General features: G+C 47.3%; 1 protein-coding gene across 4 annotated transcripts in view; it reads left to right on the forward strand.

Moving 5' to 3' along the window:
• The first annotated feature begins 2388 nt into the window (after positions 1-2388).
• The window catches only part of TAOK3 (TAO kinase 3), a 152209-nt gene continuing 135422 nt past the window's right edge, over positions 2389-19175 (forward strand). Inside the window, exon 1 of one of the 4 annotated variants that reach the window (XM_072142333.1) lies at positions 2389-3038. The gene's annotated coding sequence lies outside the window, so the exon portion shown is untranslated. Of the gene's footprint in view, positions 3039-3202; positions 3222-19175 lie in introns of those variants that run through there. The other 3 variants (XM_072142372.1, XM_072142363.1, XM_072142355.1) reach the window with 3 other exon arrangements.

The raw sequence follows: 19175 nt of genomic DNA on the forward strand, positions 1-19175 counted from the left end.
AATGGCCTCCACAGTCACCAGATCTCAATCCAATAGAGCATCTTTGGGATGTGGTGGAACGGGAGATTCGCATCATGGATGTGCAGCCGACAAATCTGCAGCAACTGTGTGATGCCATCATGTTAATATGGACCAAAATCTCTGAGGAATGCTTCCAGCACCTCGTTGAATCTATGCCACGAAGAATTGAGGCAGTTCTGAAGGCAAAAGGGGGTCCAACCTGTTACTAGCATGGTGTACCTAATAAAGTGGCCGGTGAGTGTATATGTCCACTAAATGCAACTACTTACCAGTGGATCCCAAGTCCCTCATCCAAAACCTCAGAAATACACAAATCAATCTATAGCGTAGCAGCACTCATTCTCAGTAATCAATACGTACACTGGAGATAAACATTAGAGAATGTGTGATCAATTGATTATTCAGAAATAATGTCATCAACATTAAACAACATTCAAGTGATTTTTGTAAGGGGTACGCCATGCCACTAGAACAGTGTTTACAAATAATGGAAATATATCAACATAAAGCAGTAGCAAGCAATAGAAACCTCGGGGTGCACGTTGGAGCTTGACAGCAGTCAGTAATCCACTAAACAAGAAGAAGGAACGGCACTCACCAATATCAGGAACATGGATCACTTTATTGTGGGGAAGATCACAGGACAAGGGTGATGCACGCCATGAGAAGGTGACGGGCCGTTTCGCGCAATGTGTGTGCTTTCTTAAACCTCGGAGCTCCGAGAGGTTTGAGAAAGCGCACACTGCGTGAAATGGGCCGCCACCTGCTCGTGGCGTGTATTATCCTTGTCCTGTGATCTTCCCCACAATAAAGTGATCCATGTTCCTGATATCAGTGAGTGCCGTTCCTTCTTCTTGTTTATTGGATATCAACATAAACCCTTTCTTTTTCAAAAAATTTGATAATCGTTAGTAGATACTGCAGCACAATGATTAAATCTAAATCTACTGAAGGTTACAACAGTCACCAATCAGTAGGTAGTGCACAGGCCTCCGCTTTGAATGACTTCAACACATCTGCACCCACCGGACATCATTAGTCTCTCACATTGCTCTGGTGGGATTTTGGTTCACTCTTCTTTCTGTGTCTTCCACAGTTCTTTGACTCTTGTGGGTTTCTTCGCCATAACTTTGTCACCAAGGTACAGATCAGGACTCTGGGCTGGCCATTTTAATGTTTCAATGATTTCTGTTTCAAGGAACTCTTTTAACTATTTTACTGTGTGACAGGGAGCATTGTCCTGCATAAAGATTGCTGGCTCATGTAGTTCTAGACTATTTTTTTTTTTTTTTTGCGAGTGACAATTGGAGTTTCAAAATTATTTGAAATCATTGCAGCCGGGGACTATAGTAAAGCATCCAGAGGGCTTCACCAGAGGTCAGAGTGGGCAGAGGGGTCCGTCTTTAACTATATGTCGTCTGAAAGTCAGGTGTCTTTTTTTTTCACAGATCCTCATAAAGCGTAGTCAATGAGTGTTTGAGGAAAAATAGTTCTCACTAGGACATGCTCTACTTTACAATAGATCGCTTACAACGACTGTAAAATGATCGGCCGTGGACTCGGATACAGTAAAAAGTATTGCATTTGGTGCAGCTGAGTGCAGGTCACTGTGTTTGCTGCCATGTTGAGGCGTCATACGTATGATAGTGATAAACTTTACTAACAGAAATGTGGACGAAATTACGGGTGTAAATCATATATATTATATATTCCCATGTTGGATTTACCGGTATATGGACCTCTGTATAAAATATAAGGCATATGGGAGCCCAGTGGGTGTTGTATTACAGATAAGTACAACTGGTGGAGCTGTTCTATAGTAGTGTACATCATCTAATGGGGACTCATTTTACACATACATAATGAATGGGTAATTGTGTGTTATATGTACTGTACTATTCCATATCGGGGAGGCATCTTCCCTACTGAATACAGTCAGAAATATTGCATCACATAGCCTGCCACTACTGATGTGCACCCCCCAGCGTGTCCTAAATCTGTTAACCCGTGAGTGGCTGGTGCTTTCTTCCAGTAGCATCTTAGCAATGAGTCAGTACACAATAATGTATATTTTATGATGTGGCTGTTTCACCACGTCACAGGCAGGGGGCAGCAGAGCAGAGGGCTGACACATGTCAGGAGTAGAAATCAGGACGGTTCTGCCTTCATTACATGACCCAATTTCTCCTCAGCCGCCCCCACAGTTTTAGCGTCTCTGTTATTACAAGTAACGCATGAGCTTCGCTCGTCTGCACGGCACCAGGGGGGAAAGCACCATAAACCCGCTGCGTGTGATCTCCCGTGTGCCCGGAGGACGAGCCCCATGCCGGTAGTGCTTTGCACCGCGCTCCTGCCTGCTTATACATGGCAGAGACACTACATGACAGGACACTGGCCTCCAGCACTTATCGGGTTAACAAATAACCAATGGGCTAAAAATAGCGTCCAGACTTCAGAATGTCACTCAGCGGGGCGGAGCCTGCGGCCTCACGTGGTCTCCAAAAATGTAATAACATAAGAAGCACGCACTTCCCTATTCTGTAGGACTCGAGCAATCGAGCGCACAGGCATGGATTTTTAAACGACGACTCTACGATTGGTTTCTCTGAACTCGGCTCTTTCTGCCTGGAGAGACTGCTCTTGCGAGCGCTGGAGGTTCCATTTTTTTTCTCTTTATCAGTAAACTCTCCCTGAGGAGGGATGGGGGCCGCCAGGGGTCAGAAAGGTGCGCTCGAGCCGTGCGCGGAGAACTGACAGAAGTGAAAGACGAGCGGGAAGTGGCTCATGCGGGACCCTGCCCCCTGCTCGCTGTGACAGGAGTCCCTCCCAGCCGAGGACACCCCCAGCATCCTGCCAGCACTTTCTTCCAGAGGAGTCAGCGCTGCTCCACCGCCACCGACTCTCTCCAACTCACTTTGACAGGTGCCTCCCGCCCCGGACTTTGCTGACAGGACTGGAGTAGGACCCCCGCCCCCGCCGGAGTTTCTTCCAGAGTTGCGCCCCCTCCTCAGGACTCGGTAAGACTTGCCGGTGTCTCCTCCCGCCGCGCAGCCTGGTTACTCATCTCTGCATCACAGTGTGCGGAGGCTCATAGTCATGGGATTGCAAGTGAGGAATTTACCAATTATAGACTGAATGAGTCACTCAGGTGCCATCCGCCGCGCGCTGCCAGGGATGCAGGATCGGAGCAACTGTGGAGGGTATGTGCCCCCAGGTGCTGTGCGTGCATGTGTGCGGGGCATTATCAGTGCCCAGGGAGGGGGACTGTGTGCGGGGCATTATCAGTGCCCGGGGAGGGGGACTGTGTGCATGTGTGCTGGGCATTATCAGTGCCCGGGGTGGTGGGATGTGTGCAAGGCATTATCAGTGCCCGGGGTGGGGGGGATGTGTGCGGGGCATTATTAGTGCCCAGGGAGGGGGGATGTGTGCGGGGCATTATTAGTGCCCGGGTGGGGGGATGTGTGCGGGGCATTATCAGTGACTGGGGTGGGGGGCTGTGCGTGCTTGTGTGCGGGGCATTATTAGTGCCCGGGGAGGGGGCTGTGCGTGCATTTGTTCCGGGTATTATCAGTGCCCGGGGTGGGGGGATGTGTGCGGGGCATTATTAGTGCCCGGGGTGGGGGGATGTGTGCGGGGCATTATTAGTGCCCGGGGTGGGGGGATGTGTGCGGGGCATTATTAGTGCCCGGGGTGGGGGGATGTGTGCGGGGCATTGTTAGTGCCCGGGGTGGGGGGATGTGTGCGGGGCATTGTTAGTGCCCGGGGTGGGGGGATGTGTGCGGGGCATTGTTAGTGCCCGGGGTGGGGGGATGTGTGCGGGGCATTGTTAGTGCCCGGGGTGGGGGGATGTGTGCGGGGCATTGTTAGTGCCCGGGGTGGGGGGATGTGTGCGGGGCATTGTTAGTGCCCGGGGTGGGGGGATGTGTGCGGGGCATTGTTAGTGCCCGGGGTGGGGGGATGTGTGCGGGGCATTGTTAGTGCCCGGGGTGGGGGGATGTGTGCGGGGCATTGTTAGTGCCCGGGGTGGGGGGATGTGTGCGGGGCATTGTTAGTGCCCGGGGTGGGGGGATGTGTGCGGGGCATTGTTAGTGCCCGGGGTGGGGGGATGTGTGCGGGGCATTGTTAGTGCCCGGGGTGGGGGGATGTGTGCGGGGTATTATCAGTGCCTGGGGAGGAGGTCTGTGCGTGCATGTATGCGGGGCATTATCAGTGCCCGGGGAGGAGGTCTGTGTGCGAGGCATTATCAGTGCCCTGGGAGTGGGGCTGTGTGTGCATGTGTGCGGGGCATTATCAGTGCCCTGGGAGGGGGGGGCTGTGCGGGGCATTATCAGTGCCCTGGGAGGGGGGGGGGCTGTGTGGGGCATTATCAGTGCCCGGGGAGTGGGGCTGTGCGTGCATGTGTGCGGGGCATTATCAGTGCCCGGGGAGTGGGGCTGTACGTGCATGTGTGCGGGGCATTATCAGTGCCCGGGGAGGGGGCTGTGTGCGGGGCATTATCAGTGCCCGGGGAGGGGGCTGTGTGCGGGGCATTATCAGTGCCCGGGGAGTGGGGCTGTGCATGCATGTGTGCGGGGCATTATCAGTGCCCGGGGAGGGGGCTGTGTGCGGGGCATTATCAGTGCCCGGGGAGTGGGGCTGTGCGTGCATGTGTGCGGGGCACTATCAGTGCCCGGGGAGTGGGGCTGTGCGTGCATGTGTGCGGGGCACTATCAGTGCCCAGGGAGTGGGGCTGTGCGTGCATGTGTGCGGGGCACTATCAGTGCCCGGGGAGTGGGGCTGTGCGTGCATGTGTGCGGGGCATTATCAGTGCCCGGGGAGGGGGCTGTGTGGGGGCATTATCAGTGCCCGGGGAGGGGGCTGTGTGCGGGGCATTATCAGTGCCCGGGGAGTGGGGCTGTGCGTGCATGTGTGCGGGGCATTATCAGTGCCCGGGGAGGGGGCTGTGTGCGGGGCATTATCAGTGCCCGGGGAGTGGGGCTGTGCGTGCATGTGTGCGGGGCACTATCAGTGCCCGGGGAGTGGGGCTGTGCGTGCATGTGTGCGGGGCACTATCAGTGCCCGGGGAGTGGGGCTGTGCGTGCATGTGTGCGGGGCACTATCAGTGCCCGGGGAGTGGGGCTGTGCGTGCATGTGTGCGGGGCATTATCAGTGCCCGGGGAGGGGGCTGTGTGCGGGGCATTATCAGTGCCCGGGGAGGGGGGCTGTGCGTGCATGTGTGCGGGGCATTATCAGTGCCCGGGGAGGGGGCCTGTGCGTGCATGTGTACAGGGCATTATCAGTGCCTGGGGAGGGGGCTGTGTGCGGGGCATTATCAGTGCCCGGGGAGGGGGACTGTGTGCATGTGTGCTGGGCATTATCAGTGCCCGGGGTGGTGGGATGTGTGCAAGGCATTATCAGTGCCCGGGGTGGGGGGGATGTGTGCGGGGCATTATTAGTGCCCGGGTGGGGGGATGTGTGCGGGGCATTATTAGTGCCCGGGTGGGGGGATGTGTGCGGGGCATTATTAGTGCCCGGGTGGGGGGATGTGTGCGGGGCATTATCAGTGACTGGGGTGGGGGGCTGTGCGTGCTTGTGTGCGGGGCATTATTAGTGCCCGGGGAGGGGGCTGTGCGTGCATTTGTTCCGGGCATTATCAGTGCCCGGGGTGGGGGGATGTGTGCGGGGCATTATTAGTGCCCGGGGTGGGGGGATGTGTGCGGGGCATTATTAGTGCCCGGGGTGGGGGGATGTGTGCGGGGCATTATTAGTGCCCGGGGTGGGGGGATGTGTGCGGGGCATTGTTAGTGCCCGGGGTGGGGGGATGTGTGCGGGGCATTGTTAGTGCCCGGGGTGGGGGGATGTGTGCGGGGCATTGTTAGTGCCCGGGGTGGGGGGATGTGTGCGGGGCATTGTTAGTGCCCGGGGTGGGGGGATGTGTGCGGGGCATTGTTAGTGCCCGGGGTGGGGGGATGTGTGCGGGGCATTGTTAGTGCCCGGGGTGGGGGGATGTGTGCGGGGCATTGTTAGTGCCCGGGGTGGGGGGATGTGTGCGGGGCATTGTTAGTGCCCGGGGTGGGGGGATGTGTGCGGGGCATTGTTAGTGCCCGGGGTGGGGGGATGTGTGCGGGGTATTATCAGTGCCTGGGGAGGAGGTCTGTGCGTGCATGTATGCGGGGCATTATCAGTGCCCGGGGAGGAGGTCTGTGTGCGAGGCATTATCAGTGCCCTGGGAGTGGGGCTGTGTGTGCATGTGTGCGGGGCATTATCAGTGCCCTGGGAGGGGGGGGCTGTGCGGGGCATTATCAGTGCCCTGGGAGGGGGGGGGGCTGTGTGGGGCATTATCAGTGCCCGGGGAGTGGGGCTGTGCGTGCATGTGTGCGGGGCATTATCAGTGCCCGGGGAGTGGGGCTGTGCGTGCATGTGTGCGGGGCATTATCAGTGCCCGGGGAGTGGGGCTGTACGTGCATGTGTGCGGGGCATTATCAGTGCCCGGGGAGGGGGCTGTGTGCGGGGCATTATCAGTGCCCGGGGAGGGGGCTGTGTGCGGGGCATTATCAGTGCCCGGGGAGTGGGGCTGTGCATGCATGTGTGCGGGGCATTATCAGTGCCCGGGGAGGGGGCTGTGTGCGGGGCATTATCAGTGCCCGGGGAGTGGGGCTGTGCGTGCATGTGTGCGGGGCACTATCAGTGCCCGGGGAGTGGGGCTGTGCGTGCATGTGTGCGGGGCACTATCAGTGCCCAGGGAGTGGGGCTGTGCGTGCATGTGTGCGGGGCACTATCAGTGCCCGGGGAGTGGGGCTGTGCGTGCATGTGTGCGGGGCATTATCAGTGCCCGGGGAGTGGGGCTGTGCGTGCATGTGTGCGGGGCATTATCAGTGCCCGGGGAGGGGGCTGTGTGCGGGGCATTATCAGTGCCCGGGGAGGGGGCTGTGTGCGGGGCATTATCAGTGCCCGGGGAGTGGGGCTGTGCGTGCATGTGTGCGGGCATTATCAGTGCCCGGGGAGGGGGCTGTGTGCGGGGCATTATCAGTGCCCGGGGAGTGGGGCTGTGCGTGCATGTGTGCGGGGCACTATCAGTGCCCGGGGAGTGGGGCTGTGCGTGCATGTGTGCGGGGCACTATCAGTGCCCGGGGAGTGGGGCTGTGCGTGCATGTGTGCGGGGCACTATCAGTGCCCGGGGAGTGGGGCTGTGCGTGCATGTGTGCGGGGCATTATCAGTGCCCGGGGAGGGGGCTGTGTGCGGGGCATTATCAGTGCCCGGGGAGGGGGGCTGTGCGTGCATGTGTGCGGGGCATTATCAGTGCCCGGGGAGGGGGCCTGTGCGTGCATGTGTACAGGGCATTATCAGTGCCTGGGGAGGGGGGCTGTGCTGAGGTGCAGAATGACATTGCTCCAGAGATGACTTCATCTCCTCCAAGAGGACAGGGCACAAACTTCTCCTACCCCTCTCCAGCCATTGTTCTCTCAGCCATGGCTTTCATTGTGGCATCTGAGCCGTTGTCTCCCATCTACTGCTCCCTGTTATCAGCCACAGTGTTGGATTATAAAGATGAGTCTGTGTTTTGGTTTGGTTTATGGCTTTGTTCACATGTGGCCAGCAATATGTAGAGATGTGAAGCTGGAAGCCTGCACCTGGTTACCTCCAGCCCTCCCTGAATCATGGATCTTATCCTAGTTACATATATGGATAAATAACGTTGTTTTCATATATTCTCATGAGCTATACGCTGGTGGACCTGTGAAAGACGTGCTCTACTATTTCATGGATCAGTCGCTTGGTCAAAATATAGCCTGTGGGCACTGATCCATTAAAAAGTATTCCGATTAGTGCAGCCGTGTGCACCTGCCCTTACATCATGGACCAAACCCACAACCCAGACCTGCATCCTGCTGTACTGTTACAGTAATTTTATGTTTCTGAGCATCATTAACCCCTTAAGGACGCAGCCATTTTGTAGCTTAAGGCTCAGCCCCATTTTTTGGATTCTGACCTGCGTTGCTTTATATGGTTATAACTTTTGATCTCTGTTACTTATCAAAGCGATTCTGAGATTGTGTTTTTTTTTTTTTTCCCCACATGTTGTACTTTTTTAGTGGTAAATGTTGGCTGATAAGTTTTGCGTTTATTTACAAAAAAGTGAAAAAATGATGACTTTTTGGAAAAATTTCCCTTTTTCAAAATTTCTACATCATTGTGTTTTCAGGCAGATCGATTTTCCATCTAAATAAGTTGCTGAATAACATTTCCCATATGTCTACTCTACATTTTCATCATTTTTGGAATGACTGGATAAGTTAATTTGATGTCACGCGGCTTATAAATCGCATATGGTTTTTTTCTGTATTTTCCGAATTTACTATTTTGTGGATAAATACTGTTTTGAATGAAATTTTACATATTTAACACCCCACAAACTATCATAAACAGCTTTTAGGAAGATTGTTAACCCCTTGAGATCTTCATAGTAATTAAATCAAAATGGAGGTGACATTGAGATTGGTCAAATTTTGATGGTAATATGTTTATTTAGCGGTAAAATTTACACATTTTCAAAAGATAATAAGAGAGCCACAGAGGGAAGGCGGGACCTGCAGCTGCCAGGATTTTGGTTTCCTCATTGGCTTCTTTTGTAGGCTATTTTTCGTTATTGGGGCCATGTGATAGCATTTTTTTTGCGCGATGCAACGCTTTTTCCAGTGTTACCATTTTGGGGTTGGTATACGTTATTATTGAAAATGTAGGAACTTTTTTTTTGAGGGCAGGAGTAGAAAAGCATCAATTCTGTGCTGGATATTTAACTTTTTATTTTTTTTTTCATGTTCACCGTACCGCCTAATAATCATGTTATCTTTCTTTTTTGGGCCGATACGATTACGGGGATACCAGACATGAATATTTTTTATTACGTTTTACTAAATTTGTCAAATAAAACCCTAATGTGGGGAAAAATCTATAATTTTTGCCGTCTTCCAAGTGGCAATTTTTTGGCTGGACACGTTGTACTTTGCAACAGTATCGTTCTGGAGTACATATGGTTTTTTTGATCACTTTTTATTGCACTTTTTTGTGGGATTGAATAGGTAAAAATCAAAATTTTTGGAGGGTTTTTAAAAGCGTTCATCATTCGGGTTCAATAACTATTTACTTTTATTCTACGGGTTGTTACGATCGTGGTGATACTATGTATGTGGGGTTTGTGTTATGATTTAGACTTTTTTTTTTTTGTTATACACTCACCGGCCACTTTATTAGGTACACCATGCTAGTAACGGGTTGGACCCCCTTTTGCCTTCAGAACTGCCTCAATTCTTCGTGGCATAGATTCAACAAGGTGCTGGAAGCATTCCTCAGAGATTTTGGTCCATATTGACATGATGGCATCACACAGTTGCCGCAGATTTGTCGGCTGCACATCCATGATGCGAATCTCCCGTTCCACCACATCCCAAAGATGCTCTATTGGATTGAGATCTGGTGACTGTGGAGGCCATTTGAGTACAGTGAACTCATTGTCATGTTCAAGAAACCAGTCTGAGATGATTCCAGCTTTATGACATGGTGCATTATCCTGCTGAAAGTAGCCATCAGATGTTGGGTACATTGTGCTCATAAAGGGATGGACATGGTCAGCAACAATACTCAGGTAGGCTGTGGCGTTGCAACGATGCTCAATTGGTACCAAGGGGCCCAAAGAGTGCCAAGAAAATATTCCCCACACCATGACACCACCACCACCAGCCTGAACCGCTGATACAAGGCAGGATGGATCCATGCTTTCATGTTGTTGACGCCAAATTCTGACCCTACCATCCGAATGTCGCAGCAGAAATCGAGACTCATCAGACCAGGCAACGTTTTTCCAATCTTCTACTGTCCAATTTCCATGAGCTTGTGCAAATTGTAGCCTCAGTTTCCTGTTCTTAGCTGAAAGGAGTGGCACCCGGTGTGGTCTTCTGCTGCTGTAGCCCATCTGCCTCAAAGTTCGACGTACTGTGCATTCAGAGATGCTCTTCTGCCTACCTTGGTTGTAACGGGTGGCGATTTGAGTCACTGTTGCCTTTCTATCAGCTCGAACCAGTCTGCCCATTCTCCTCTGACCTCTGGCATCAACAAGGCATTTCCGCCCACAGAACTGCCGCTCACTGGATGTTTTTCTTTTTCGGACCATTCTCTGTAAACCCTAGAGATGGTTGTGCGTGAAAATCCCAGTAGATCAGCAGTTTCTGAAATACTCAGAGCAGCCCTTCTGGCACCAACAACCATGCCACGTTCAAAGGCCACAAATCACCTTTCTTCCCCATACTGATGCTCGGTTTGAACTGCAGGAGATTGTCTTGACCATGTCTACATGCCTAAATGCACTGAGTTGCCGCCATGTGTTAACGAGCAGTTGGACAGGTGTACCTAATAAAGTGGCCGGTGAGTGTATATCTCTTTACATGTTATGGGGCTTGTGGGCATTTTTATTGATTTTATTGAAAAACGATTTTGTTTTACTTTATCTACCATGGGACATGAACAAGCAATCATCTAATTGCTTGTTCATGATATTACTCTGCAATACTGATGGACCCCAGGGCTGCCATAGCAACGATAAGTGACCCCCGAAAACGACGCAAGGAGGGGTGGGCGATCGTGTGGGAAAGAGCCCACTCCGACCACGGGTGTTACACTGGGGTGTCGGATATTAGTCACAGCCGGCACAGTTTCGAACCAGAGCTGAGCCGGCATCACCGGCATATCCGCCGCTAAGTGCTAAATCACTGCCCTCAGTGGCGGATATATCCGCCACGGAGCGCTAAGGGGTTAATGGCTAATCTGTTTTTGGACTGAAACAAAACAACTTTTTCCAGTGTTGAAGGAGTTGTCTCAATTTAGACCTTTATCCCCTATTTTTAGGCGTGTCCACACGTTGCATTTATATAGTGTTTTTAAACCCATTACAATAGATGAAAAGAGTAGATTTGCTTAATTACATTGCTGTTAACATTTGCCTTTACAAAATGTGATGTGAACAACTGTAAACAGCATTGCAAACACTAGTTACAGTTGTTGGTGTCGGTGCTGCTGTTTGGGCGTCAGACTGGGAGTCCTTCCATTATATTTCTGCATGATGCAAGGACCCCCACCCGCTGCTTGTCTGTTTCCACAGACCACACACACATTCCTGTGCAGCCCCACTTACAGGGGATCTGACCGTTATGATCTCTACTGATCACAAGTCCTGCTGGCCTTGTATTAATTTAGGGCTCTCCTTCTATTTGGTATTGATCGGATCGCAATTGGACTGAATATTGGGTTTGAATTAGATACTTGGAACTGGTTATCAGACAAAAATTGCATGAAAAATTTTATGCAACCTAAACAAGTTTTCCATTATGTGCATAGGGATTTGCGCTGCGTTCACTGGTTGTGTTTGAAATGGGTTCAAAGGTTTTTTGTTTGTTTTTTTTATCATTTTGAAATGTTTTTAGTCTGCATTTGACAACATCAATATCAATATCAAATGGATCCGAATAGATAATTCTGAGACCTATTGAACCATGTCTTTCTATTTTAAGAATTGAGCAAACTCTTTTGTGTTGTTTTTCTGGCAAATATATATATTTTTTTCATAGATTAAAAAAACAATACAAAAAAAAAAACAGCATTTGTAAACTCTGAACATGTTAAATAGTATATCATTATGAAGCGTCATCATATTCCGCTGCGTTTTACAAATTAACGGGCTCATATACAAACAAAATAAGACCTTTAACATTGCAATAACTTGGTCAGATGAAACAAACAGAGGCACAAGAGCTTACAATCTATGAGGCGGAAGGGGGAGACAGGAGGTATAAGAGCTTGTACGATGGTCCAGCCATTCTTCATATGGGATCAGAATAAGTAGATAACATAAATACTGCTGCTCTCTGAACCAGTCATCAGCCGCCATCTTGTATGCATAGTCCAAGGTGTATAGGACACAGGGTTGGTTGGTGAAGAAAGGGTTGAAGTTCTGTGCAGTCAGGAAATGTGATAGTCTGACTGAAGACATGGGTTTTAAGAGCAAGTTTGATGCATTGGTGGTTGGGTATTAGTCTGATAGTCCGGGGTAGGGCATTCCAGAGAACCTGTGCAGCTCGGGGAAAGTCCAGGAGATGTTAGTGGTAGGTGTGAGTTGAAGAAGAGAATAATCTTGGATTAATTGCAGATCTAAGAGCAGCAGTTTGGCTATAGACTGGGATGATGGAAGAGATCTAGGGAGGTTCGGCACTGTACAGAGCTTTGTGGTTAAGGATATTGGTTTGAACTGTAGTTGGAAGGAGATGGGTAACCAGTGCAGTGGACACAGCCTTACTGTAGGGAAGAACAGGGGACATGCGTCCAAGTGGTGGAGCCCCAAAGGATCAGCCACTTATATCCTGTTCGTTTGGTCTCTTGGTACCCATAACTGTCCAAGGGGGTACTACTAAGTATTGAGGCAGTTAAGTAACAGAGGCTATGTATCATTGTAGATCCCTGTATACTTGATTAACCCATGGAAGTCTAGATGCATGGGATGCATAGGAAATAACTGGAAAGATAAAGAGCTACAACCTCTGCGTTGTACATGGTCTTTGTCGAGTTCTTCTTCAGAGATTGCTTAACCTTTTGTTGTCAGTGTTTGTACACATTCATCACGACGCCTAATCCCCTTCATACATTGAACGCCTTGACAATGACCGACTTAGGAAGATGGGGAAGATGCTCATGAAAATGCATTTAGTCAAAGTGTGAAACAAAGTTGAATTGTTTTTCACTTAGTAACAGAAATCGCACTTGTGAACGTGTTAATTTGAAATGGTGGCTGAAAATAGTAGCAGTGATATATCCAGACGTGGCTTCTAGCAGCTGCTGCTCCAAGTCATCTTTGTTATGTATTCATCTAGTCAACGTATTTCTTGTTTATTGTACACAACAAATATTTTGAATAAAAATAAAATCTATTTATTAAAGGAAAACACTCGCTAGATTTTTATCCCATTAAACTATTGCCCCCCCCAGGTAGGGTATGAATTGTCCTTTCTAGAATACCCTATTTTATGTGAAATCTCACCAATTTACCTATAAAGAATCATGTGAAAATAAGCAGAGAAGAGTCATATTTTACCTGAGATGTATCTAGTTTAGAGCCTGTAGCAGCGGCATCTTCAGACAACCCAATTCTGTAGTGCCCAGAAACTTGCTTTTGTACTTTTTTTTTAAAGATGATCTATAGAACCACAGATTCAGTTAGACAGTTGAAAATGTGAGCAGCACATAAATTTTTTTTTTTTTTAAATATAAATAAATGGTCGAGATTTCATATAAAACGAATTGTAGAAAGGACATTTCATACCCAACCAGCAGGAGCTGCAAGTTTAATGGGGTATATATAATCTGGTGGCACTGCCCCCCCCCCCCCCCTGTGCTTCTGCACAGTGTAGCATCCTGTGAAGGTACAGCACAAAGGGGCTCAGGCTCATTGGCGTAATGTAACAAAAACGGATTTAAGCAGGAAGGAGGCCACAGATAACAAATATTAGAATATTACCCTCTGTCTTAGGGCCTTGATCTATGAGTAAGTGTTCCTGGTTTATCATGATGGGTTTTCATGGTAGATTTCCAAAATTTCAGAAATTTTGTTAAACTAAATCTGGCATATACGAGTGTTATCCAGTGATGGATCATTTATTCACAGGCTATCTATTCATTTATTCCATTTCCTTTAGGTAAGGCTTCCACTGTAACATGGGGGGGGGGGGGTTATGATTTGTGTGAAATACATATTTGCTCCTTAATTATTTGATGATTGAACAAAGTAATTGGATATTCTATTAATTTTTTTTTTTTTTTAAGCCAAAATTGGAGAAAATCATGAACAAAGAATATATATATAGATAAAGAAAGTCCACAGCAGCACAGTGTCATACAGAAGACCCCTAAGAAGGGGGGGGGGGGTGCGGAGACTCACCAGTCCTGGTAAAAGACTTGCATGTACACAATATCCAAAAAATTGAGGCAGCACTCCCAAGTGAAAGTGAAAAAATGGAAGGGTTTATTCACAAGCCGGTTTGTGAATAAACCCTTCCATTTTTTCACTTTCACTTGGGAGTGCTGCCTCAATTTTTTGGATATTGTGTATATAATATATATTATTTTTTATTTTTTTTTTTGTTGTCTCACTCTTGCCTTCTGCTATAAAATACTGAGGAAATCTACATGAAACTGACTTAAAGCTCTGTTCATATTGTAATTCGTAAAGTATATAATATTGACTGTTATTAACAAAAATACAGCATTTTACAGATAATTGTAACTTACTCTATCAGTCTTGGTGTTTACAATTCTGGTTGTCAATGGATCTGACTGTAAATCTTCTGACTATGGTCAGGTTCTTCTCATGAATAGCTTCTCTTGTCTGCACAGCTCAGACATGGGCACTTCCTGCCAACAAGCCGCAGTGTGCAGAGACTTGCTCTACAAGCTATAGACAAATAAGGTCTTTATCCAGGAGGGAGGCATATACCTGTACCAGAGCTGATTGTGTGTGCTATAGGGGAGTTAGCAGAGATGAGTGTAATTCTGTTTTGTATCCATCTCATAATCTGTGATCTGTCTCCTCACTCTTGTTTTCTGTCAGATACTAGTACAATATACAGAAGCTAAATTAAAAAATGTATATAAACCTGTACCTTTATCTAACCATATTGTTGGCTCACAGCATCTCATGACACGTCCACACTCTGGGATATTACAGTGACCATCACTGAGTTATAGGAGCTAAAACGGCAAAAAAAAACAACTGTAAAGTAAGGGGATTAAAAATGATGTTTATTATGTGAACATCAATAGGGGATTAAAATTTGAAAACTTTCTTTCATGGCCAAACCCTTTTAAAGTAGTTTTCACAAATCCTAGAGAAAAGCAAAGCCTCTTAGACTTGGTGGTTTCAGATGTCTGGTGACAAGTGGTTCCTCAGTATGAACTTCTAGTCAATTGTGGAGCATGTATGGAGACTGGCATGGTTCATGCTGGTCTTGATACCCCCTTGGCTTGTAGTGTGCACCTTATTCATGATGAAGTGAATGACCATGGCACATATAAGGTGCATGGTCTCAGTAGGCTTCTCAACAATCATTGTCTTCAGGGGCCATGAAAGATGTCAGAGGTTGTCCTCCCTTTTTTCAGGACATGGTTAAAGTGGCCAAAAATCTTCCTTTGTATAAATTGAGTAGAAAAGGAGGCAAACCATTTTGGTTAGAGCCTTTTTCAACACCAAAAAAAGCAAAAATGCATAGCCCCCAAACACTACTTGTGTAAGAATACCTGCTTGGTATACTGGGCCACAATTTGTTTCTTCATGGTTTCTCATATTTTTCTGCCTTTCCTCATTCCCATGGTATGAATATTGCCTGTATATGTGGCATCAAGTTCATGAACTTGCACATACATAGTACATTATATGCCCAGCAAGTATGACATGAGGTGGAGGTTCAGGGGCATTGATCCTGTATTATGAGGCTCACACTTTATTCTTATTTTTTTTCTGATTAAATGGCCCATGTTTAACTACTTGGCTGCTGATAACCATATATACTTTTTCTGCTTGTATCATTATAGTGCTTGAACTGTGTCTTGGCATTTTATCCATTGTAAATTTGTCTACAATATTAAGAATTGTGCCAGTGTGAGGCTGCTTGCCCATGACTGAGTGCAATTCTCTGTGCTGGAGGGATCTAACAATGTATCACTGGACTGAACTCTGCATCAACGTTCTGCTTCTAGGACAGTGGTGGCGAACCAATGGCACGGGTGCCAGAGGCGGCACTCGGAGCCCTTTCTGTGGGCACCCGGGCCATCACCCCAGCACACCAGACAGGACTCAAAGAGTCTTCCTGCAGTTCCAAGCAACTTAAAAGATGAAGCTTTCAGTCATATTTTGATACTTTCTTTGCTACTTGGGACTGTAGGAAAAGTTGTCGAAATATTTTTGGAGGACCTCCTGCTGGCCCCAGAGGGAAACTGGAAAGCATCTAAAATGATGAAAATTTTCCATCTTTCTACTGTGATGCTGTCCTCAGGAGGCCAATATGATTGAAAGTTGTTGAACAGGGAGCAGTAAGATGCTGCTTTAATTTTTGGTTGGCACCAAGCGATAAATAACCAAGGGTTTTGGGTTGCACTTTAGGCACTCGGCCTCTAAAAGCTTCGCCATCGCTGTTCTAGGAGATCCCTTCAGCACACAGAGCATTCCTCAAGGCTGCTTTCCTACAATTGAGTGCAGTCAAAGGAAATCTACCATCAAAATCTATCACGTTAACCCAAGGACACTTACTCATAGATCCAGGCACCGTGACCATGGGAATCTACTTATATTTGTTATCCATGGTCCCCTTCCTTCTAAAATTGGCTTTTAAAATTATGCTAATGAGTCAGAAGGGCACTGGGGGCGTTTCCTCAGCCCCTCCGTGCTTTAGCTTCACAGGCAACATCACAGTGGGGTCCTGGTATCGCACTTACTCGTCCCACTGTGTGCGCTGACACTTCCTCTGGTGCTTTAATATTCATCAGTCAGAGGGAGGGGAGGGGGAGTATAATTGCCTGTGAATCTGTAGCACAGAGGGGCTCTGGTAAGATTCCCCAGAGCCCATTTAGCTCAATAGCATCATTTTAAAAGTTGATTTTAGAAGGAAGGAGGCCATGGATAACTACTATAAGAACATTGACACAGTCCTGGTCCCTGGATCTATGAGTAAGGGTGCTGTCACACAGTGCGCCTTGGACCATTTTTTAAACGGACTGAAAACACATGCCTTTTTTGTATGTTTACCATGGTTTTGGCTGATTTTAATCAGTTTCACAGCTTTTTACACTTCCAGAGATGAAGAAAAACAGATTCAAACCAACATGAACGCATGGTAAACATACAAAAACGCATGTGTTTTCAGTGGGGTCCAAGAACGCAGCGTGTGTCACCACCAACCCAGTGCCCCTGGTTTATCATGCTTGATTTTGATGGTAGACTTCAGAAGATATGAACAGATTTCTGTGGATTTATCTATGTGCCCGAGTGCTGACATTGGCTTCTAGTATATAGGAGGAAATGTGAGCACATTTCCTCCTATTAGTAAGTATCCCTCATCAGTTGTGACATCTCGCTTTATGGCCTCCGTCTTCAATACTTCAGCACATTGTGATGTTTCTGGTTTGAGTCGGTGAATGTATTACACATGTTATTACGCTGTGGTATTTATTGCCATTGATATAACCAGTCTATCTGTATTATTCCATTCCTTTAGCGTGTCATCTATTTTTATTGCATTTTTTTTCCTCCTTCATTATCTGGCTTTATTTATCTGGTTTTGATGGCAGTGCCAACCTTTTTGGAGTCATTAACTGATAACTTTCTGTGTAGTAAAAAGAGGAAAGAAAGTAAGATGCAGGAAGTTGTCTGAAATGGGCGAATAGGAGCATCAAAATAAAGTTGTAGTGAAACTACTGGCCGACCTCTCGCTGCGGCTCTGGGGAGACGAGAGGGAAGACCCTGCAGCTGCTTCATTGCAGAATTGAAAGAAGCACGACGTGAGGTGTGGCTGCGCCGGAGTCATCGCACTTCCTTTCTGCTATGTAGGGTAAGACATTGCCGGCCTGCAGATCCTGATAAGATTGGACTATGGGCTGGAACGTTTAGTCAGCTTTTTACGTGTGTAGATGGAACGGAGTAGAAATATCTCTCTCATATCTGTCTTGCTTCTGCATATTTCTTGTTGCGCTGCCTCTCTTTACATAAGATGTTATAGTTTTTATCTCTTCGTTGTTTTTGGATACTTTGTAGTGTGTGTAACTATAACTTTGGAGGCTTTGGACACAGCTGTAGAACATTTGCAGCTGCTTTACTTTTCTGGGTGTGTCATATCCAGTCTGCTGATCTGTACAACAAATATTTCCACCTTGTCAGTATGATTTTATATGGTATTTATAGGCTGTAAGCAGCTGTTTTTCTATTGACCTCTGTAATACTGAGGGATAGTAATGTCTTCTTCTTTTTAACATGTTCTAGAAGTATACAGACCATCAGCCATACATTTGTGATATTATTCTTCATCTACTGTCAGAACGAAGGTGGGACCCACAATCCTAAGATTTTTTTTTACATGTTGATGGTAATCAGTATAAGGCACATAAACTTCTTGGCTCCATGGTTCGTGTTTGTAACCCGTTTCAAAATCGTTTGTCCACAAAACGTCCCTTGTGTCATCTGTATGTAGTCTGGATCTGCTAAAAAGAAAAGGTTTTCAAATTCTGCCACCAGCTTAAATTTCCAAATTTCTTAAAGGGTTACATAATTATGTTACCTAGCGAGTAAGCCACAAATACGGATCACATGCAGGTGATCCATCTCTTCGGCGTCCATAATTTTCATGTTCCCATAATAATAATAATTCTTTATTTATATAGCGCCTACAGATACCGCAGCGCTGCACAGAGCTTACTAAATCAGTCCCTTTCCCCAAAAGGGCTCACAATCTAATAAACCTACCAGTATATTTTTGGAGTGTGGGAGGAAACCTGCGCAAACACGGTGAGAACATACAAACTCTTTGCAGATGTTGATCCTGGGACTTGAACCCAGGTCCCCAGCACTGCAGGGCTGTCACTGAGCCACCGTGCTGCCCACTACAGACTATGTGAAAACATGGACAGGAATAGGACCCTCTCTAAGTCTTCTACAGATTGTTCATGAGCCTGTTGAACTAAATATATCTGTTTGACTTCCGCAAAAAACTGCTAACATGTAGAAAAAAAAAAAAAAAAAATCGGTGACCGTGGGTATGTAGTCCAAGACAATGGGGCAGATTGATCAAGTGTCTAGAAGTCAGAATATTTCTAGTTTCCCATGGCAACCAATCACAGCTCCCCTTTAAAATATTCATGAGCACTGGTAAAATGAAAGCTGAGCTGTGATAGGTTGCCATGGGCAACTAGAAATATTCTAACTTTCAGACACTTGATAAATCTGCCCCATTGACTTGTATTCGAAACCAGTTCTAAAAAAAAAAAAAAAGTTTTTGACTTTTCCCTAGAAAATAGTAAAATGTTAAATTTCCCCCCATCTATCGAGTTAATAACCTTTTGCCTGGGAGTGTCAAGTAATATGGCAGCTATT

Source organism: Engystomops pustulosus, chromosome 1, assembly GCF_040894005.1.
Source record: "Engystomops pustulosus chromosome 1, aEngPut4.maternal, whole genome shotgun sequence".
Lineage (NCBI taxonomy): Eukaryota > Metazoa > Chordata > Amphibia > Anura > Leptodactylidae > Engystomops > Engystomops pustulosus.